We start from the raw sequence: 24,910 nt of genomic DNA on the forward strand, positions 1-24,910 counted from the left end.
AAGGCGTCAAGCGACCCGTGCCGAGGGGATGCATGGCCAGGGGGGTGAAATAATAAGCTAGGCCTTTAACGGAGCCTGTGGGGTATCTGGGCACCCTCCACAGTAATTGTCCCTTACCGCGTCATGCTGGGCTCTGGCGTGGTGGACCTCTTTTCCCGAGCAACTCGTGGGACCAAAATGGAAAACCAAGTCAATTCTTCAATTAGTGGTAGTAGTGTAGGCGACAACCCCTTCGCAAGAGGTGGGTTGATCAGGTCTCTGCCTAGGAGGCCAGAGGCAATAGCCGGCAGCTCAGTGCGCAGCGCCAGCGTGGGTCACTCAACCTTCCTCTCGGCTATAAAAACGCCGGTAGGGGTTATTGACGGCCCATGGCTTGTGGAGGCGATGAACCGCAAACGCGATGGGCTTTCGGCCTTCGAGGTGGCGACGGAACAGCTGGACGCCATCATCGACTTTGCGTCATCGAAGCATAATATCAGCAAGGACCTCAAGAGGAGCTTGCAGAAACTTCGAAAGTCGATGCTGGACGCCAAGCTGGAAAGGGCGGTCGGGACGGCCAAGTGTAAACCCGTGAAATCGGTGGAGTCGAGGTCTACCCAGACTGAGGCCCAAGGATTCGCGGACTCGGGCAAGGTCGAATCGACCGAAAGCGTGCCAGCGAAGACGGTGTTGCCAAAGTCTACCCAGACTGAGGCTCAAGTATTTGCGGGTACGTCGGGGGTGACTGCTCCAAAGGAGCAGACACAAAAACGGGGGAGACAGTCTCCAGGGGATGAGCTCCCTGGGGGCCGCTCCAAAACGCGGAGAGTTACTACCCCGAACAAGGGTAGTGGGGCTGGGAAGCTGAACCCCGGTCAGGTGCCTCCAAAACCGGGGGAGGAAGGACCTGGAAAGGTCCGTCCACTCAGGAAAGACGGTGATAAGGGGTAACGGCAGGCTGAAAGTTCTCAGCCGCACCAGACCAGGGAAATAGAGGGGGGTGACGCCTCCTGGACCCTGGTCAAGAACAAGAGGAAACCGAAGACGTCAAGGGCCGAAAAGAAGGCCCAGGCGAATGAGGGTAGCAAGAAGTCTAGGGTAGGCGCCAATCGCTCCAGGGGCGATGCCCTAGTCATCACGGCGGACGAGGCTAAGTACTCGGATGTTTTGAAGGCGATGAGGAGTGACGTCAAGCTCGGTGAACTCGGCGCCGACGTACGTCGAATAAGACGTACCCGGATGGGCGAGATGATACTCGAGCTGAAGCGGGGCGTCTCGCAAAAGGGCGCCGCCTACAAGAAGACATCACCTCAATTCGTCGAGCTGAGTCGATCGGTATATAACACTATGGGTCTCCGGGCCTTCTATAAAAAGTTTCTTTTTGGAGCGATCATATAGCCTTTACCGTATACTTAGTATACGAGAAAGGCAAAAAATATTAGCGTTCCAAACTTGTCTCAAACTCAGAATGTTCATTTATTCATTTATTCAGACTAAGGCCGAAGAGTCTTCCCATTCGGCTCGGTCCATGGCTACACGTCGCCAACCACACAGTCTACGGAGGGTCCGCAAGTCATCTTCCACCTGATCGATCCACCTTGCCCGCTGCGCACCTCGCCTTTTTGTGCCCGTCGGATCGTTGTCGAGAACAATTTTCACCGGGTTACTGTCCGACATTCTGGCTACGTGCCGCAGTCGTCCGATTTTCGCGGTGTGAACGATGGATGGTTCTCCCAACAGCTGATGCAACTCGTGCTTCATTCGCCTCCTCCACGTACCATCCGCCATCTGCACCCCACCATAGATGGTACGCAGCACTTTCCTTTCGAAAACTCCAAGTGCGCGTTGGTCCTCCACGAGCATCGTCCAGGTCTCGTGTCCGTAGAAGACTACCGGTCTAATGAGCGTTTTGTAGATTGTCAGTTTGGTACGGCGGCGAACTCTATTCGATCGGAGCGTCTTGCGGAGTCTAAAGTATGTACGATTTCCAGACACTATGCGTCTCCGAATTTCTCTGCTGGTATCATTTTCGGCAGTCACCAGTGAGCCCAAGTACACAAATTCTTCTATCACCTCGATTTCGTCACCACCGATGCAAACTCGCGGTGGGTGGCTCACATTGTCTTCTCTTGAATCTCTTCCTATCATGTACTTCGTCTTCGAAGTGTTGATGACTAATCCGATCCGCTTGGCTTCCCTCTTCAGTCTGATGTAGGCTTCCTTCATCTTCTCAAAGTTACGTGCCATAATATCTATGTCATCGGCGAAGCCAAATAACTGGACGGACTTATTGAAAATTGTACCACTCGTGTTAATCCCTGCTCTTCGTATTACCCCTTCCAAAGCAATGCACAATGGTCCCAGAGTCGAATCTAGCAAGACAAAAATGTTTGCGCCAAAACTATTAGTTTTAGATATATAGTGTCATTATGAAAAAAAATTCATATTTTTTGACGATTTTTTTCCATGTAGTGAAATTAGGGTGGTACCTATATTTCAGAAGTTCATAATATCAACTTTTTAATTTTTCGGTAAATATTTGTGCAATGTTCCACAAAGTTGTAGAGCAATTAATTTTGAGCAACTTTGCCGAAGAAACCATTTTTCTATCACTTATGGTTCACAAGTTATGAGCTTTTTCAATAAATACGTTAGGGCGGTCCCTAAAAATCGGTATTCTTCACATAAGTTTTTATACATTCATTTCTCGCACAAACTTTGTTCCGAGCACTTTTAGGACTTTTGAAGACGCACATTTTTGTCAAAGAACCATGGATCTATCTCTTATAACAAAAAAGTTATTTGTATGAAAAACATGTTTTTTCATATTCGAAAATTTCAAAATGGAGCAAACCGATTTTCAATCTATTGGTTCTATTCGAAAGCTCGCACTTTTCTGCGTTTATGGTGGGAAAACTGAGAGAGCGTTTTTTGTTTGAAGCGTTTTATTTTATTCTCAAAAAAATATGTTTTTATCGAAAAACGGCTATAATTTGATAAATAAACGAGATATGTCCATGGGTCTTCAACAAAAATGCTAAACATCAAACAGAAAATCAGGCTACTATGCATATTAATGGTAGTAGCTTGGGTTTCTGTTGGATTTGTGGCGTTAAAAGTACGTCACTTTTGAAGTATAGCCTTTGTTAAAAGCCTACCTTGTTTTGATTAGATTTTTTTTCGGTATCGCCAGTGGGAGAAAGCGAAGATGACCAGTGGTTAGCTACTGAAATGTTTTTATTACTATTACGTTAAAAGCAAATCTTCATCAGGTGGGAAATCTCAATGGTTTGCATTAAAGTTCGAAATGTTATGGAAGGCAAGTAATAGAAAAAAGAGCATTTCTTGAACCCAACAAACTTGGCTAAGTAGGTACACCACGAGAAATTCCGGAACGGAAAACCTTGAAACGGCGCAAATTGCTCGGAACAAAAATCCTAAAATTGCTCGGAACAAAGTTTGTGTGAGAAATGAATGTATAAAAAGTTATGTGAAGAATACCGATTTTTAGGGACCACCCTAACGTATTTATTGAAAAAGCTCATAACTTGTGAACCATAAGTGATAGAAAAATGGTTTTTTCGGCAAAGTTGTTCAAAATTAATTGCTCTATAACTTTGTGGAACATTGCACAAGTATTTACCGAAAAAATAAAAAGTTGATATTATGAACTTCTGAAATATAGGTACCACCCTAATTTCACTACATGGAAAAAAATCGTCAAAAAATATGATTTTTTTTTTCCCCAAAGACACTATATATCTAAAACTAATAGTTTTGGCGCAAACATTTTTGTCATGCTAGATTCAACTCTGGGACCATTGTGCAATGTTGAATAGCAGACACGAAAGACCATCACCTTGCCGTAACCCTCTGCGGGTTTCGAAGGGACTCGAGAATGCCCTTGAAACTCGAACTACGCACATCACCCGATCCATCGTCGCTTTGATCAAACGTGTCAGTTTGTCCGGAACTCAGAATGTAAAACAGCTGATAATGGCAAAAGAAAATGATTTAAAGTCATCAAGTATAACCAGGACAAACAGTTACAATATTTTTATAAATATATATCTACTGAACAAATCACGCCCTCCTTAGCCGTGCGGTAAGACGCGCGGCTACAAAGCAAGACCATGCTGAGGGAGGCTGGGTTTGATTCCCGGTGCCGGTCTAGGCAATTTTCGGATTGGAAATTGCCTCGACTTCTCTGGGCATAAAAGTATCATCGTGCTAGCCTCATGATACACGAATGCAAAAATGGTAACCTGGCTTAGAAACCTCGCAGTCAATAACTGTGGAAGTGCTTAATGAACACTAAGCTGCGAGGCGGCTCTGTCCCAGTGTGGGGATATAATGCCAATAAGAAGAAGAAGAACACATTATTTAGGGTCAATTTCTTCACCTCCGTTTAGTGCTTAAACCAGGTTTAAACGTATGGGTAAGCATCGCTTACGAGTTAAGCGGAGGTGAAGAAAACGGCCCTTAGTATATTTAGTGATGTGATGTGGCATATAAATTTGTAAAATAAGGTCGATACAAATATTTAAAAACAATTATGTCCCCATCCCCCCGGATTTTTTAGCCCAAAAATAATATTTTGAGGGCGCAACAAAACAAAATCGGACGATTTTGAGCCTTTTCAAAACAGTCTTTAACAAATCCGAGGTTGTCATAAGACGAGTTTAATTCCACCACTTAATTGTACCTTGACGGATACGTATTTCGACCTCAACAGTAAGGTCGAAATACGTATCTGTCAAGGTACAATTAAGTGGTGGAATTTAGGGGATTGTACGAACTCATCTTATGACAAGTGAAGACATTCCACTAAAAAGCTCAAAATAATTTTCTTAACAAATCCGAGGTGTTTTTAGATTTTTTTCATTCTAATATTTATTTTTTATTATCCCCCCCCCCCTTGACTTTTTGGAGATCAGTAGGACATAATTTTAATTAAATAATTGTAGTGACCTAAATAGTTTGAATTGAAACGGAATACACAAATATATCGCCGACGAACACGTTCATTGCTCGCTTTCATATTCCAACTATAATGTTCTGAAATAATTGATAAGTTTTTTTCATTGGCGTAACTAACGAAAAATTCTAATTTTTGACGTAGGTTACACCTTTTCGAAGATAGGGTGGTAATTCTGCATATTCAAAGTACCGATTTTCGAGATTTTGGTATCAATCGATCGACGAACTCTTTAAGATTCTCCCTAACAATTAAAAACAATGGATTAGAATATGCGCTGGCCGTCGCCAAAAGTAGTAGTACTCAAGAGAAATATCCACGCAATGCTCAGACTATCGGTTCGCTTCTATCAGTGATTAGAAAAGCGCTTTGTGGAAAGAAAATCTGTTCATCTTGGGCGTCGATTGCAGTCTCGGGATATCAGTGGCGGTGCTGAACTTTTATTCTTAGCGTCTTAGCGGGAAATCATCGAGCAGCCGTCGTGAAGCAGTGAATTTTTAACACACGGTTCAGATTAACGTTTGATTGCTGTGAGTGATTCAAAAGACGCATTGTGGATTGAAAATCGACTCTTTTCAGGACCAGCATTTTATGAAAAGAAAGGGTTGAAAGCAAACAATGGCGTCGGTATTGAAGGAAGTTTCCGTCAGTATCAGAATCACAAACGCTCGTCGGAGAGCAACGCTGCAGAAACGTTGTCGTCAGTAACAGTCAAGTGATATTCAAAATTCAGGTTTTATTTCTGTTTGTAATTGGAAAGAAACATTATTGAAAACAAATCGGTTTTTCTCAGTTACACTAGAGGAGGTTGAGCCGAGAGGAACGTATTTCAAAGTGCAAATCATAATCGCTTGGCGACGCTGTAGAAGTTTTTTCTCCATGGATGGCAAATCATCTGACGTTGATGTCAAAGTAGACAAAAGAAATTTTCTTTCACAATTCTGATTTTGCCTGTGATTTGAAGGGCGCATTGTCGGTTCGTCTCAAAACCATTATTTTACAGGAGGTTGAGTGTGAGTGATGAATTTTCTGTCGTCAGATTCCAGAAAAACTTTATGCGATTAGAAAGACATATGAGCTTACCAAACAAGCATTGGAGGCTGATAAAAGCTTATTTTGCCATAATTTGGCTTGTTCAGCTAAAAAACTAGCTTATTCAACTTAAATTGTTTGTCCAACATTTTATGCTGTGTCGATATTAAGACCATACAGACAGTTCAGTATGCCACTAGAACTTTATCCAATCAAAATTTTAGAAATTGTAGGGTTAGGCGGGGTAAGATGGGTCAGGGTCGTTTTTGAGCATGGTATACATTTTAATGTGGAGATTATGACTTTGTAGGATGAATAATTTGGTTCTACTTTATTGTCACTCGATTTGGTGATAAAATTTCATTTTGGTAGAGTATGGCAAGGTAAAATATTTTTCAGCATTGTTTCTTATGCGAAACACACTTTCTATAAAACGTGTTATCTCGTTAAGCAATCTAAAATTTTTTTTTTTTATTTATATAGTAAAAGTATCATAAGTAATGTAAGGTACCCCGGGGCAAGTGAAAATACGGGGTAAGTGGGTACTATGGCTGCCGATGAATCGATGAACGTTTTTAATGGTAACAATGTTCTAGAAAGATGAAGCAGGACTATCAACGAATGCACCCGACACAAAAATATTTGGAATTAAAACCAATTGAGGCACCGTGCTAATGCTATTGTTTGATCATGACTTAAAACTCCCGAGAAAAGCTATTACTTTTATTTTGATTCAATGGATCTCCAACAGAATAGTCGTTCCTAAATATTTAATTGATGTGGAAAGCGAATAGGTTGAGAAAATTAATAATTGTGTGACATCAAAAATGATTTAAAATTTTTAATTAAAGCCAAAACTTGCAGTTTACACTTGCCTTTAAGTTTTAACATATATGGGGCAAGTGGGACATATTTGAACAACATTTTCGATAGAACAATTTTAACTGCTTTTAGATATTTGTCTAGTGAAAAATAACTTTGCCATTCATATATCATATGGATCTGAATCAGATGTGGTTTGATATCATTGGTTTCGTTGTTAAAAAGTATTTTACAGTTCATTAACAGGTGTTTATTTTACATTCTTAAAATTATCTCCCGAATGAAAAAGAGCAATGGTTATTACTATACGATATATTTCCGTTTACAGTGCAAATAACTCATTTATTCTGCAATAGGTCAGCAGGTTTTGTTTCGTGTTTTGTTATTTTTAAACTTTGCATCAGATTTACAGATTTTCAGATATTTACACAAAGTGCTTAACATATAAATTGGCAATTTCGTTCTATTACAAATTTAGAACACTGCGCCTTGCCTGAATGAAAACTTTTCTTTTGAAGTATCTTGATTTATGTAATAATTCGTGTTCTAAACAGGGAAATTTTAATTCGAATGGTGAATAAAAATTTACTTATCCTTTCCACTTTAAACATTTGGTACAAAAGTAAGCTAATAGAAAGCAAGACAAGAGACAATTGAACAGTGAGTCGGCTGTTGTCTTGTTTTCATTATAACATTATAATCCCTTTCTTGTTGCTAAAACACAAGTCCGACAAACAACCAACCTCCATCCATGATCTGAAAATACTACGACTCAGAAATAATATTAACATTATAAATTCCTTTAATTAGTTTCATTTGATAGTATAAAGCAGAATAGGTCCCACTTGCCCCGTTTGAAGGGGTAAGTGGGTCTTACAGGTGAATTTATTTCTTTCACTACCAATATTTTTTGTAATTGAATAAATGGCTTCAACACGTCTACACTTCAACAACGGAAGCATATAATGATGTATCCCTGGTTAATGTTCTGAAATATCCTGTTTTCTAAGTATGCGTTAACAATTTCAACTAGCAAACAACTAGCGTTTTTTTAGGTCCCACTTGCCCCGGTGTACCTTATGCGATGTTGTACTAACTGCGTCGAAATTAATTAATTTTATCGAAAATTAGACATTCTAACATGAACTTACAAATGGAGTTCAGTGCGTGTTGGCTCTTGTTTCGGACGGCCGTACGATCGCGCGATTGGCCGAAATTTTTAGATTTGCATTGCGCGGCCGGTAGTAAAGTTAATTAGTTCAGTGCGTGTTGGCTCTTGTTTCGGACTGCCGAACGATCGCGCGATTTGCCGAAATTTTGTAATTTGCATTGCGCGGCCGGTAGTAAAGTTAATTAGTTCAGTGCGTGTTGGCTCTTGTTTCGGACGGCCGTACAACCGCGCGATTTGCCGAAATTGTGTGTTTTGCATTGCGCGGCCAGTAGTAAAGTTAATTAGTTCAGTGCGTGTTGGCTCTTGTTTCGAGTCAGCGGATCGACCGGTCGTCAAAGTTTAGTTTTGCTTTGTGTGGGTGAGTAAATAAATCAGAAAGTGAAAGTTTGTTTCTTATCCGGTCGTGTTTCTCCAGTCAGCGGATCGGCCGGTCGTCGAAGTTTAGTTTTGCTTTGTGCGGAAGGCAAAACGATCGGCCGGTCGCCGTTATTTTGCTCTGATTTGCGCGGGTGAGTAAATGAATCAAAAAGTGAAAGTTTGTTTCTTGTCCGGTCGTGTTTCTCTTGTCAGCGGATCGACCGGTCGCCAAAGTTTAGTTTTGCTTTGTGCGGGTGAGTAAATAAATCAGAAAGTGAAAGTTTTTTTCTTATCCGGTCGTGTTTCTCCAGTAAGCGGATCGGCCGGTCGTCGAAGTTTAGTTTTGCTTTGTGCGGAAGGCAAAACGATCGGCCGGTCATCGTAATTTTGTTCTGGTTTGCGCGGGTGAGTGAATAAATCAGAAAGTGAAAGTTTCAGACAGCGAGAGTGTTATTTCCCATCCCATAGATCGCATCACTTACCGAAGTGAATCCAGATAAATTATCCTTTGTGACTAAAACGACATCCTATCCCAAGACAATCGTGGAGATGCAGAGGTGTTCTCGGTCTCTAGTAGCAACGAGAGTCGGACTAACAATCCTCCCCTTCCTATATGACCGTAATGACGTGGCCGGCGCCGTTATTGACTTTAGATATTTGAGCTCCCGAAACGTGTACATTGAGAATGGGTAGCTAGTCCCAAGCCCCATTTATTGTGTTCTCTGTACAATTTCGCAAGTTCTAGTCAATCACGGAGTAGCAACTACGAATTGTGCGGTCATAATGCTCATGCTCATGCTCATGCTCAATTAGACATTCTAACATGAACTTACAAATGGGGCAAGATGGTTCAGCACATACTGAAGGGCATAGTTCGTAATTAAAACATATTTTACATTGCTGATTTAATCATTTTAAGGTTACTTTTGAGCATAATGATGTAAATTTGTTAATAAGAAATGTATTTTTTGTCTTTAAGAAAGCAATACACGGACGGCTTGTTTTCATAAGAAATATTGCAAACATTTTTAAATGTAATGCCATTTCTCAATCCAAAGCTTTAAAATCCTTTTTATTCAATAAAATCGTTGGCAATAAGCCTATCTATCTGTGTGTAATTTATATTTATGAATAAAATCAATAATAATTGCAGAATTTAAAGGTGACCCATCCTGCCCCGCTGTTTGACCCATCTTGCCCCGGCATTTTTTGATTGACAGAAAAATAGACTTCTATAGACGTTCGATAACTGCAAGTCATTTAACTGCAATGCTTTTTAACTGCAATAGTTGCAACAGTTTTGCAGTTATCGGACCGCTAAACTTCAAACTGATGTCAAACTCAATGACAGCTGCATTGCGCTGCACATTTAGATGCACTTTTATTGCATCTGACGTCGATTGACAACCGTTTGACGTCTAGAATGCGTTGCAGTTATCGAACGGCATTCGTTAACTAAAAAGTAAACATTTTGCAGTTATCGAACAGCTACTGTACTTTATTAACTCGTATAGAGGGAGATGTGAATGAAGAAAACTCATTCCTGGCAGTTACGCCTATAAATGATCAGAGAGCTAGATAAGTACAATAGAGATGAGTGACGTTTAGCGCTCGCACACTAATGTGCAATTCGTCATGTGTAAAAACATATTTGTTTTCCTTCTGCTCATAACCTCAAAAATGATCGGGTCATCACAATGATTTCAAAAGAGTCAAAAAATATATGGAAATATACTCATTTTTACCAAATCTTTGCTGAGTTGCACTATCTAGGAGTTTTTATTTTCCTTTTATCGCCACTCACACATTCCCCCCCTGTAGTTACGCCAATGTTTTTTTTCGGATTACCACTCAAAGCTTGTAGTGTAGTGATACTCGCATTTAGTCAAGACACCAACCTTATATGGTTGGATGTACCATTTTCTTTATAACTTTTAAACGTAACGGTCGATCATTATCAAACAAGTCGAATAAAACTTGTTGCGAGAAAATCGGCCAGAGATTACTATACGAAAAGTTGTCTATTGTTTTTTTAGCTTTTGTGCACACACATACACACATACATACACACGGACAGACAGATATGTGCTCATTTCGTCGAGCTGGAGTCGATTGGTATATAACACTATGGATCTCCGAGGCTTCTATAAAAAGCTCGTTTTCGCAGTGAAATGATAGCCTTTCGGTGCAACTTCGTTGTACGAGAAAGGCAAAAAAACATTTTTCTTATTATGTTTTAACGTCAATGATTGGTAGTGACCGCAACCAGATGGCGCCATTGTATGCGTTACTAGCATTGCTTCCATTCAAATTTGCTTTTGCGCTGTACCTCTAACGTTGTATATTTACAACGGACGAGAGGAGGGTACGTATCAATGAGCTAGACTGGCTAGACTTTACTAAGGTGGCGCAGATCAGCACTGCGTGCCACTAGTTATCTCTTTTATTCTCCCGCTGTTCTTATGCAACGCAAATAGTGACGTCACGTCAGAACAACGGGAGAATAAGAAAAACAACTAGTGGCACGCAGTGCTGATCTGCGCAACAGTAAAGTCTAGTCCCTTGCACTCAGGCAAATTGGCTATCGAATATCATAATTTTGCCTTTTGGAAATTTGCCACAAGTTTTAAACTTGAAATTCAAAACAACTCCTTATGAATTAGATTTTTATGGTTAATACAAAACATAATATTTTCGATTACCATCCAAATGCATCACCCTGGAGTAGGCCTTGGTCAAAATAGAATTGTTTTCTCTGTGCTTGTCATTTTTTTTCAAATATTTTCAATTTTTCAGGATTTGACTCATGAAGTCCGGAATTTTCAAGTTGATGAGGATTCGGAATAAAATTTTCATATGCTGAATTTACCCATAGATGCTATCGACCGTGAGGCGATCGTGTGGTTCAAACATACGGACTTTTCTCAAAAAGTTCCACGTCGATGAGGTTTTACTTTTGGACTTCGCGAAGTATAATTTTATTTATTACTAGCGAAACAAACCCAGCTTTGCCCGGGTGTTGCAAATGTCATAATGAACTATTTCCAGCACCGCACTCTAGATCAATTTCCATGCGTTTACTTTGTTTTCCTCAACAGCTGACCCAAAATTGTATTGTAATGATTTTTTATATTTCCCCAACTTCACCAACTTTTTGTATATACAAACATTGCGGATCTCAAAACGAATCGACCAGGGAAAAAATCTTGCAAATCGGTCAACCCGTTCGCGAGTTAAATCGTCAGGAAGGAAATCTCAACTCATTTTTATTATATAGATATAGAAGACTAGAAGACTAGTCGACCCGGCAGACGTTGTCCTACATAGTAGGCGAAAACGCGCGTAGTCAAGTAGGAGACACTGAGGACGACCACACAGTTGCGGTCGAAATACGTATCTGTAGAGATAACAAAACGTAGTGGAATTAAATGGAAAGTACTAAACTCGTCTTAGACGGTTGAATACATTCCACTAAAAAGAGCTAGAAATATATTTTCTCTTTATTTTAGTTTTTCAACCTTACTTGTGGTTTTCGCATAAGGAAATATCATATAAACCCGTCGGAAACTATAATGAACGTTTCTGTTGAAAAAATGAAGTAAATCCATCCAGCCGTTTTTGAGTTATGCAAATACGAACACAGACCATTTCATTTTTATTATATGACTAGTTGACCCGGCAGACGTTGTCCTGCATAGTAGGCGAAAATACACATTGAGAACTGCCCATGCGAAATATCCATGCGAATCTTGATTTTAGTTTTTCACGATTTGCTCAACTTTACTCGTAATTTTCGCATTAGGAAATATCATATAAACCCGTCGGAAACTATAACGAATGTTTCTGCTGAAGAAATGAAAAAAATCCATCCATCCGTTTTCGAGTTATGCGGATACGAACACAGACCATTTCATTTTTATATATAAGAAGAAGACTAGTTGACTCGGCAGACGTTGTCCTGCATAGTAGGCGAGAATGTGCATTCCGAACTGCTCATGCAAAGTTCGCATAGGAATCACAATTTTAGTTTTTCACGATTTGCTTAACTTTACTCGTAATTTTCGCATTAGGAAATATCATATAAACCCGTCGGAAACTATAACGAATGTTTCTGCTGAAGAAATGAAAACAATCCATCCAGCCGTTTTCGAGTTATGCGGATACGAACACAGACCATTTCATTTTTATATATAAGAGAAGATTAATTATTCAATTTTTTTTATGACATGTCTGTTAGCTTCTTAATTATTCTGGTGTTATGCTATTTTGAGATAGAGCCAAAAAGTGGTAAAAGGGCCTTCGGGAACAAGGATTTATTTTTTCATTATTTTTAGCTGAATTTCTACAAATAATATTGAATCACCACGCAAGTATTGGCCGGTCTCATATTGCATATGGTATATCAATACCAAAATTTTTGGGGCGTATTGTTTAACTTGGTGGCCCACCAAATTCAAACCAGAATCATCTACAGGTAACATAACAGTATTGATAAATACACATGTGGTGTTGGTTTGCGTGACTGTGCTGGTTCGAAATGCTGACGACTAGATCTTTTTAAGGGAAATCAAATGACTCGATGGAATCATTTTGATTTTTCAATTACAATTTACAATTTTCAATAATTTTTTTTCAAATGTGCTCCATCAGTTGTGTATGCTCATTTGGCCGTATTTTATGTGTTGTTATTTTGTACACAATTAGCAAGCAAGATTTTTTAGACTCGAATTTCTTACTGTTAATGAAAAACACAATCAATACAGAATGGACACAATCGTTACAAGTGCCTTACGGACAAGTTATGCTCGATAATCAGTTTAACTCAAAAGATCCATGCAGTGAATAGAATTAATGCTCTCTCTTCCTTAGAAATTAGCTTCCCATGTCCAACCCGCGTGTGCCATGTATTTTTTTTTTTGCATAATAAGTGAACCACCCCTGCACTGTGTTTAACCCATTAATTATTTTCAATGTGTCTATTATACTTAAAATACAAATTCTTTTTCATTTCCATTCATTATATATTCTTTTTATAGCATTATTAGCATTGTCCTGAAAACATCCTGGTCCAGGCAGAGAACCCGTATTTTGATAATGTGTATAATTTGGGTAATTCGCCAAATTTTGAATGCCTAATTTTTTCGCTTATTGTCGAAAGCACGTGCATTTCTTATGGGAGTTCAACAATTGGTGACATTTGGTGGTTTCCCTTACTTCCTTGAGCTTATTACGGAGAGCTCCGTGAATTTTAAGCTTGAATGGTAGTTGATCACACTTTTGCCTGCTGTTGCCAGCTAGTAACGATTTTTGTTAAGCTAAATAGTTCATACCCCATGGCTATATGTTAATTAAAGAAAACAAACTGCTTATTTTTCTTATATACATTTTCATTTGATTATTATTCATTATTTTATTTTAATATACAATTGATGCTTGTTATTATGTTTGATACTGCCATCCATTTTCCCCCATCCTTTCAGGATTCAAGATTTTTCATCCTTGAAAGACTTCGGATATCTGGTTCCTCAATCAAGTTATTGATTCATAATGAAATATACCCTCAGGATATTCATCGAAAGAAAATTTGGTGAGCGAATTCCAATATATATTTTAAACAATTGATACTTGATATTCATAATGAAACCATTATATGAAACCATCAGGGCACCCGATTGAAGCGATTTGGATAGGAAGAGTGGAATCGCCAACTTCCTATTGTTAACATTTCGTGGATAAATGGCGGGCTCTTCTCCCCATCTATTGGGTCAATCTGGGAAACGAGGGCTAGATTATATTATGGTATGTACGAACTTTCTTCTGGAAGGAGATTCTCTATCCATCCCGTGGATTCGCATAAGTGTCTTTGCTTATGGCACCACCCCACCCATTTTTGGCCCTTCATACAGGAGTTTGATGAAATCACTCAGGCACATTGGCTATCGAATATCATAATTCTGCCTTTTGGAAATTTGCCACAAGTTTTGGATTTGAAATTCAAAAGGACTCATTATGAAATAAATTTTCATGGTTAATACAAAGCATAACATTTTCATAAGGGACATTTATGAAATTACAATGATGCATAATGATCGCTGTACGCTTGACATGAATTAAACCATAACTCCACCTTATGAATTACAGAAGTAGCATTTGGAGACCATAACCACGCCTTATGAATTTCGTAATCTTTAAGAAGCATCTTATTTAATTCATAATGCAGATTTATTAATTTATTATTGCATTTCCCTATATATTAATCGATTCATAATGCTGAATTATGAATTCCTAAATCAAGCATATTGAAAATTTTCTCGAATTATGACCATGTGCTTAATGGCAGAAAATAATTAATATGTTTTGTTCATTCATGCTCATACATACATGCGGTGATTTTCAATTCATTTTTCGATTGTATCAAGGACATCGAGGTGGTGTCGAACGCATTCTAGTAAAATGTCTTCGAATCTAGAAAAAAATACTCATCTCATACGAATAAAAACTTTTCATTTGAAATTGTTAGCGCAATAATTAATTTGCTGTACACTTATTATTCCCCGTTGACACTTGAGAACACTTCAACTGAATATTTTTTCACACTCCCTCGATGAAAAATTCAACCGCACGACTTGAAAACCTTTACAATGTGTGAGAAGATGATTCTCTTGATTAGTTCTTTCCTTCCAATTAGGTTAAGTTAAAATGGGTATTATGTCTTTCATAAAATATCTTATGATTTCCTTCAAATCAACTTTGAACAAAATACCAAAAGGTGTCTTATGAAATTCGTTACATGCATCGAATGAACAACGTAAGTCACAATAATGGAATGTGAAAAGCTCAGGATGAAAAGCATGAGAGACTTATGTTTCAACGATTTACGACAATCTTGTAGATTCATAATTTCTGCCTTATGTATTTCGTATGTTCATTTGCCTGATAGTGTTTAGAGGCCATAATCATGCCTTATGAATTTCGTAATTCCTATGAAACATCTTAATGAATTCATAATGCAGATTTATGAATTTATTAATGCATTTTCCTATGTATTATTAGATTCATAATGCTGCATTAAGAATTTCTAATTCAAGCATATTGAAAATTTTCTCGAATTATGACCATGTGCTTAATGGCAGAAAATAATTAAAATGTTTGGTTCATTCATGGTTATGCATGTGATTTCCACATCGTTTTTCGATTGTATAGAGGACATCGAGGGAGTGTGAAAAAACAAGTGGTGTCGAACGCATTCTTAATTTTTTTCCAATCTGGAAAAAAAGCCACTCATCTCATTCGAATTAAACTTTTCACTTGCAATTGTTAGCGCAATTATCAATTTGCTGGTAAACACTTATTATTCACCGTTGAAACTTGAGAGAGCTTCAACTTATTATTTTCTCAGACACACTCGATGAAAAATTCAACCGCACGACTTGAAAAACTTTACAATATATGTGAGAGCATAATTCTCTTGGCTAAACTGCCGAGAATCGCATATCTGTCCCATCTTTGCTGGGTTTCCTATTCATATCGGACAAATATGCGATTCACGGCAGTAAAGCTCTTTCCTTCCAATTATAGGATAACTTAAAATGAACATGATATCTTTCATAAAATGCCTTAAGATTTTCTTCAAATCAATTTTGAACGAAAAACCGAAAGGTGTCTTATGAAATTCGTTACATGCAACTAATGAACGACATACGTCCCAATAATAAAATATGAAGAGCTCAGGATGAAAAGCACGAGAGACTTATGTTTCAACGATTTTCAACAATCTTGTAAATTTTCTGCCTTATGTAATTTGTATGTTCATTTGCCTGAGTGTGGGTACAAAAGATATTTTAGTTACTAGATAAAGATTGTCGCTTCGGTTCCCTTTGTTCTGCTGTCCGAAACATGTTGGGTACCAAGCTGTCAAATCGTATGGATTTTCCTTCTTTGACATTTAGCTACCCTATCCTCGCCAGCAAAAGATGTTCCGGACAGCGATGACAGCGACAATCTTTATCTAGTAACTAAAATATCTTTTGTTTACATATAGAGGTCGCTGAATTTATAAATAAGTAACAAAATTGAATTTTATATTCGCTGGTTATTGATTGTCTTCAAGTATCTTCAAATAAGTAGATAAGTCTTCAAATATTTTGAAAAGTCTTCAAAATGTCTTCACGAAATAAATGTCTGCACAGAGATTCAAATGTCTTCAAATTGAAGACATGTCTTCAAATCTGGCATCTCTGGTTCTGCTGTCCAAAACATGTGTGGTACATACTATAGACACTATAGGTTCCATAGACGAGCGGAGGAACGGTTGGGTCATTTCGATTAAGTGTGTTTTTCCACTTTTTCACAGTCTACCACGTGAATTTGACGTCACACGCTCCGTTGCTTGGATTGCAATCGAGACGTCATGCTCGTTTGGCTACACTAACTGACAGTTCGTTTGGCTACACTCGCCTTCGCCTCAGCTCGTCTATGGAACCTACACTGAAAACCAAAACTACCCAAAAGTGGGTTGTTTGCACTCAAAACCGTGGTTTGGGCCAATAACCCAAATTTGAGTAAAATGACTTTTCTGGCACTAGGTAGTTTGCCTTTAATCCCATGTAAACAATTTACCCAAAGCTGAGTTTAATTTATCCAAAGCGGACCTTAATCAACCCAAAATAGAGAATATTGAATTTACTCAAATTTGGGTTATTGAGCTGAGCAACCTCGGTGAGGTGTTTGCATCTTGCTCTAGTTTTGATAGCAATCATGGGAAAGAAAGGGAAAACTACCCAAATTTGGGTAAATTTTTTCTGCTATATTCTCATAAGTGCGTATATTGAACTCAAAGTTTGGGTTGATTTATCTATCCGTGTATAGTGTCTATAGTACATACCTGTCAAATCGTACACGGTTAGAAAAAAGTACCTAATATTAGGTACTTTCCACTCAAATCGGGGGTTCAGTGTGGGAACCCAAAATTAAGTAAGTTTTTCTTGAAATTAAGTAAAATTCACTTAATATTAAGTAAAATATACCTAATTTTAATTAGAAACTAACTAAAAGTTACGTAAATTTCCCTCAACTTTTGTAAACATGAGATTACTCAACGTTGGGTTCCCACACTTTAATGCCCTTGTTGAGTGGTTTTGCTCTTCATTTTATGACAACAAAAGGAAGAGGGAGGGAGATGCAGGAGAAAAAAAGTACCTAAAATAAGGTACTTTTTTTCTAACCGTGTATGGATTTTCCTTCTTTGACATTTAGCTCCCCTTTCATTTCATTTATTTAGTCTACATCTATACAGATAACACTGAATCAACAATTTGACGCCACAATACACGGTTCGAGGCCGCATCTCTCCATCCTCGAATACGCCCCACGCTCGCCAAGTCGTTCTGCACCTGGTCTGCCCATCTCGCTCGCTGCGCTCCACGTCGTCTCGTACCTGCCGGATCGGAAGCGAACACCATCTTTGCAGGGTTGCTGTCCGGCATTCTTGCAACATGCCCTGCCCATCGTACCCTTCCGGCTTTAGCTACCTTCTGGATACTGGGTTCGCCGTAGAGCTGGGCGAGCTCATGGTTCATTCTTCGCCGCCACACACCGTCTTCTTGTACACCGCCAAAGATGGTCCTAAGCACCCGTCTCTCGAATACTCCGAGTGCTTGCAAGTCCTCCTCGAGCATTGTCCATGTTTCATGTCCGTAGAGGATTACCGGTCTTATTAACGTCTTGTACATGACACATTTTGTGCGGTGGCGAATCTTTTTCGACCGCAGTTTCTTCTGGAGCCCGTAGTAGGCCCGACTTCCACAGATGATGCGCCTTCGTATTTCACGACTAACGTTGTTGTCAGCCGTTAGCATGGATCCGAGGTAGACGAATTCCTCGACCACCTCGAAGGTATCCCCGTCTATCGTAACACTGCTTCCCAGGCGGGCCCTGTCGCGCTCGGTTCCGCCCACAAGCATGTACTTTGTCTTTGACGCATTCACCACCAGTCCAACTTTTGTTGCTTCACGTTTCAGGCGGGTGTACAGTTCTGCCACCTTTGCAAATGTTCGGCCGACAATGTCCATGTCATCCGCGAAGCCAATAAATTGACTGGATCTGTTGAAAATCGTACCCCGGCTCTCCGCATGACACCTTCTAGCGCAATGTTGAACAACAGGCACGAAAGTCCATCACCTTGTCTTAGTCCCCGGCGCGATTCGAACGAACTGGAGTGTTCGCCCGAGATCTTCACACAGTTTTGCACACCATCCACCGTTGCTTTGATCAGTCTGGTAAGCTTTCCAGGGAAGCTGTTCTCGTCCATAATTTTCCATAGCTCTACGCGGTCTATACTGTCGTATGCCGCCTTGAAATCAACGAACAGATGGTGCGTTGGGACCTGGTATTCACGGCATTTTTGAAGGATTTGCCGTACAGTAAAGATCTGGTCCGTTGTCGAGCGGCCGTCAACGAAGCCGGCTTGATAACTTCCCACGAACTCGTTCACTAATGGTGACAGACGACGGAAGATGATCTGGGATATCACTTTGTAGGCGGCATTAAGGATGGTGATCGCTCGAAAGTTCTCACACTCCAGTTTGTCGCCTTTCTTGTAGATGGGGCATATAACCCCTTCCTTCCACTCCTCCGGTAGCTGTTCGGTTTCCCAGATTCTGACTATCAGTTTGTGCAGGCAAGTGGCCAGCTTTTCCGGGCCCATCTTGATGAGCTCAGCTCCGATACCATCCTTACCAGCTGCTTTATTGGTCTTTAGCTGTTGAATGGCATCCTTAACTTCCCTCAAGGTGGGGGCTGGTTGGCTTCCATCGTCCGCTGAACTGACGTAGTCATCTCCTCCGCTGCCTTGACTTTCATTGCCTGTACTCTCAGCGCCATTCAGATGTTCCTCGTAGTGCTGCTTCCACCTTTCGATCACCACACGTTCGTCCGTCAAGATGCTCCCATCCTTATCCCGGCACATTTCGGCTCGCGGCACGAAGCCTTTGCGGGATGCGTTGAGCTTCTGATAGAACTTGCGTGTATCTTGAGAACGGCACAGCTGTTCCATCTCCTCGCACTCCGCTTCTTCCAGGCGGCGTTTCTTCTCCCGAAAAAGGCGGGTCTGCTGTCTCCGCTTCCGTCTATAACGTTCCACGTTCTGCCGGGTACCTTGCTGCAGCTCCCCTATTCTCGCCAGCAAAAGATGTTCCGGACAGCGACGACAGCGACAATCTTTATCTAGTAACTAAAATATCTTTTGTGGGTACGTATCTGCGTAGAATCATCGGGTAATTCCACCGCAATGAGAATAGATAGAAGGTGAGGAAGAAGACCAAATGCATGTGTATTAGTGGATGATGGAAAATGTAAACAGCAAATGGTGACGTACATATTTGCACGGCTTCTTATTAGGGTCTCGCCGACATTTCTCACCAACACGAACGCAAGGTTCGTGGTTGCAAACAATCCCATTTGATTTTGCCGTGACAGCTGCTCGTGGTTGCAAACAAACCGAGTAAAAGTGTGAGTGAAACGTGCGTGTACGTACACGATCGCTCAAAGCCTTATGGGAGCTTGTTCGAATGTAGTAGTGAAAGCTTTTTCGCCGTACACGAAAGGCACGCACACAATATATGGATTTCCATACCTTAGTATTTATTTTCATTGATTCCACCGTGATTCTGGGTGACAGATATATGATTTTATGTTGTACAGTGATTTTCGCATCAGGGAGCGTCCACAAATTACGTAACGCTTAGAGGGGGGAGGGGGGTTTAGCGAAGTGTGACAGTCCATACAAAATTTTAAGATATTTCATACAAAAAGTGTGACATAGGGGGGAGGGGGGCTTGAAAATACCCATTTTTTGCGTTACGTAATTAATGGATCTTCCCGCGAGGACACAAAGTGGTGTTCACATCCAACAAGTGCGAGGTCTGGGATGACAGTGGCAAACTTGTCGTTTCCGGAATCGAGGAAGGCGGATTATACCGGCGGATATTATACGGGCGATGAAATCGTTTCTGATAAATGGCATCGATGTTTGACACAGACGGTTTGGCCATTTGAATGAAGGTAGTTTGAAGAAGCTCAAGCATGTGGCAAAAGATGTAAATTTTATGAACGAAGCACTTGGTAATTGTGTGTCGTGTCTGAAAGGCAAGCAGGCACGTTTTTTTGTTCCCATCTAGCGAATCAAGGGCATAGAATTTGCTAGAGTTGGTGCTTACAGATTTGGGTGGCCCCGTAGAAGTTCCATCGTTTGGGGGAAGTCGTTATTATTACCTTCTTGCACGTTTACAGCAGGAAAGTTGTGGTTGTACTTTCTCGAGCATAAAAGTCAAGCGCTTGAAGCATTTTTACATTTCAAGGCTACTGCTGAAAGGCAATCAGGGAAGAAGTTGAAGATTTTGCGGACAGATAACGGGAAGGAGTATGTCAACCGAAGTTTCCGGTAAGTTCTGAAACAAGAAGGGATTCGGCATCAAACAACGTGTCGTTTACGCCCGAGCAGAATGGGGTCTCAGAATGAACCGTCACGCAGAAAAAAATAAGGTAAACTCAAACATATTCTAGGTAAAATCAAACAAAATTTCAGTTTGTTCTGGCATCAAACATAAATATGGTTAAGAACAAACATATTGTTGCAATCAAAACAAACGTAAATTATGTTTGAATCAAATATACATTTTCAGTTTTTTTAATCAGCGGATTGTTTAAAGCAAACATACATATTTTTGTTTTGGTTCGGCCGCTAATAATATTTCCCTATCAATTCTACCAATATTTATATTCTGGTAGCATTCACTCTGAAAAATCTTCACGTCATATTTACCTGAAAATAAATGTGGTTCTCATCCACCATACTTTTCACGTAAGAGTGACCTGAATGGCATGTAACCTGAACAAAATTTAACCTCGTTGAGTTACGTGATTTATCAGGTGAATCTGACTGGATTTTCCAGTACTAATGACGTGAAGTTTGAAAGTAGTTACGTGTTTGATCAGGTAAACTTTACGTGATTTCTACGTACTGGTTACGTGAAATTTCAGTAAAAGCTACATGACATCAGGTAACCACTACATGGTTTGAAATATATTGCAAAATTGTTTTTTAATGAATGCAAAATAAGCTAGTGACTGCCTGCAGCCGTAAACAGGAGACTTCTTCGCATTGTTGATGCACTTGATGCGTTCAACTGCATTTGATGCAGAATGATGTTTTTATCATTAGACAGAAAATGCTGTCATTCGGCCATTGCGCTTCGGGAAAACACTGTTGGAGAGAACAAATCAGTTACTGAAAAAAGTCGAATAAAATTTATTAGATTTGTAGAAAAAGATGGAACTAGTTTTTTTCTCAAAAATTGCTGCTATTTCCGCTGTTAAATCAAGCAAAAAGTAGTTCACTCTTGGCAGTTGAAATCTGGAATAGAAATTTTCTACTAACGCTACCGAAAACGGTAGTTATAGGCTTCATGTAGCTTTATCTTCTTCCATATTACTTTCTACGAATCTTATAAATTTTATCCGACTTCCGCTGATTTTTTTTTCAAGGAGAGAACATGCAGGTTCGGAAAATCCCCGCCTAGTTGCACATGAAATATCGCTTACGACCTCTGCAAATCGTATAATTATGTTTAGGTTATGTGTCTTTCATTCTTTCGTGAGTATCAAGTCACTCTTACGTGAAAAGTATGGTGGATGAGAACCATATTTGTTTTCAGGTAAATCGGACGTGAAGATTGTTTACAATGCTAGTTTTCCGCAAATACCGAAGCTGCAATCACACTAACACAATTTCACTTTAATTGATTACGAGTACATACAAACATATTCACCAAGATTTTTAGTAAAAGTTACGTGAATTTCAGGTGAACATTACTAACATCACGTAACAATCGTCGTTCGTTCAAGACAGATCAGTTACGTGATTTTTCACGTGAATATGACGTGATGATTATTTAGAGTGTTGTACTTCCATGGAAGCACCATATTTGACGCAGGTCCAAACTTGGCGTACTTTCATATTAAATTATTCATAAAACTTATTTTCGCCAAAAATATTTCAACGAAACAAGCTAGATGGCACAAATACATGGCTTTATTTGCTCTTCTTCTTTGCACATATGGCATAAAATGCATATTATTGATGAAGAATCAACGTACCCGAATAAAATATATGGAAGTTATTCTTACAATGCGTCAAATTTTCGCTTTCTTAACCATTGTGCTAAGGATCGAAGTTTCATTTTTCCGCGCTAAATGACTTTTTTGAGAATCTTTGACCCCTACCTACAAACATCTGAACATTAGCTTTCCCTTTTAAGCTGAACATTGCAACATTCGAACGCGTTTTTCAACCCAAAATGTTCTGCGTAAAATTAGGCTCACAATGCATTGTGATGTTCCCAAATAATCTTATCAGACGAATAGACAAAGCAGCGCTTATAAACCTCAATGCTCTTAGGAAAAGCAATATTTATTCATTTAGTTTCAACTAACTCGCTACTACTTAGAGTATTAGTCAACAATGGATTATTCCACTAAATGTCCAGCCCATGATAGTATGCCTTATGCCGATTTTGATGCCTTTTTTGACGCGTTTACACCCAGGTTTTTTTACGCGGTTGGAATTCAATAATTTCTCGGTTAACCTGAACTTTCACAGCTATTCAAATATCCCCTGAATTTTCTTTGATTTTTGTGAATTTTTTCGTGGGGTTAACTTATTGTTTGATTGACGCTGAAGGTCTTAAACGACTAAAACCAAACCGTGTAGAAAAAACCTGGGTGTATTAGACGGTATTTGGTAACTATGCAGTTTGTCTATGCTGGTTTAGAAATTTTTGAGAGAAAATAATATAATATATAAAATAAATTAGTATAATATAATTCCATTTACTTTCTTTGTACGAAATTATAACCTCACTTCACTCTAATCGTGGAATAAGCTCAATAGTTCCAGTCACCTGCTTGGTGATCAAGCAATCCAGTTTGGTACGAAAATCGCTGCAACGAGAACGAATTTCTAAGGATGTCCTATGACGAGCCATCGTTCGAAGATCGTTTATCCCTGCTATCGGGACGTAGGCAGGTTGTCGTTGGATGCCAAGCGTATTGGCCATCTTCTCAGTGATGAAGTTCACTTGGGACCTTGAGTCCAAGAGAACGCGGCATGGCAGTAGTTCGTCGTGCTGATTCTTAACCAAGACTACTGCGGTTTGTAGCAATACGGTGTGTAACGAGCGTCCATAGTTGCACGCAAAGGCGGTTGACACTGATGAGTCGTTTGTCTTCGATGAGGTCGTCGTTGGCATCAATTCTTCCTTCAAAATGGTTCGGGATTCTTGCTTCTGGTAGGCTTCGTCGTCGTGCAGCTGCGTATGATGTCGTTTTTGGCACTTTCGGCAACACTTCGTTGAGGGGCAATTGATTGATCGATGTCCTTTTCGCAGACAGTTAAAACACACGCCGGCTGCGCGTACTTTTTCCATCTTCTCGTTGTACGCAAATGTGTTCAGCTTGTTGCATTGATAGTTGAAATGCGTACCGTTGCAAAAATCACATCTCTCTGTCATCTCAGCTTCGTTCGATGTAGCGGTGTGGGTACGGCTGTAATTTTTCGGAATTGGTGTTGTCTGCGACGGCATCCGTAGATTGCAAGATAGATGTCTCAGAAAATCCCGTGAACAAATCCGATTCATCGTCTTTCGTCGTCTTGGAAGGGGTACGATCGATCGGCATTTTAGCTTTTCACTTCACTTTCCACTGTTCTTCCGAAAGACTTTTTTGATACTAGTCTTTTTCGCGCACTTTTTCGTAGTCGATGTCTTGTTCCTCGTCGTCTGCTTTTCCAATCGTCCTCGGGAAGCACTCAGTAGTCAAATCCGGTTCGCATGGACCAAATGTTCGGTGCGGAATTCAAAATTTTGTGGACTGTAATTTCGGGGACCGATGAATGCTTTTGTCGTAGTGGCTGAACGAGTGAAAAATCCTCTTCGAGCGAACGAGTTACCAATCGGGATATTAGTGAAAGAAGGAAGTCGGAAAATTATTCTTAACTCTTTATTTCTTCCTCTTTCAACTAATGTATGGTTGCTCGGTGCTCAGTAGGCGCGGCACTGCACTCAGGGTTGCTACATATACAGATTTTTCTGTATTTTACAGATTTTTTAGGTAAAGCTGTGACCAAGAATCTGTATATACAGATATACAGATTTTTGGAAAATTTACAGATTTTACAGATTTCTTGAAGATATTAGTACCAAAAATTATTGTAAATTACTTTTATGCTAATCTAAAATTATCTTATTAAGAACCATTTAAAGATTAAATAAATTTTAATTTTAAAATACAGAACACGTGGTCTCTGGAAGGTTTCGTTCTGAATTGGCAATTCATGCAGATCAATATTTTTGAAAATCGATCAGATTATGCTCCGGAAAATGTTCAGATTATATTTTAATACATGTGGTTATGGAAAATGCTCTAAAATAATACTAAAAAATCAGGTCTAACAATCATAGATCATATCTGAAATGCTTTGAAACAGTTTATAAGTGCTTCTATTATGTGTGGCTGAA

At 39.6% G+C, this 24,910-nt stretch overlaps 1 protein-coding gene across 2 annotated transcripts in view; it reads left to right on the top strand.

The window, feature by feature from the left end:
- LOC134226579 (uncharacterized) overlaps positions 1 to 24,910 on the top strand; it is a 39,232-nt gene that overhangs the window by 10,669 nt on the left and 3,653 nt on the right. The window lies entirely within an intron of this gene.

This window comes from Armigeres subalbatus, chromosome 3, assembly GCF_024139115.2.
Source record: "Armigeres subalbatus isolate Guangzhou_Male chromosome 3, GZ_Asu_2, whole genome shotgun sequence".
Taxonomy (NCBI): Eukaryota; Metazoa; Arthropoda; class Insecta; order Diptera; family Culicidae; genus Armigeres; species Armigeres subalbatus.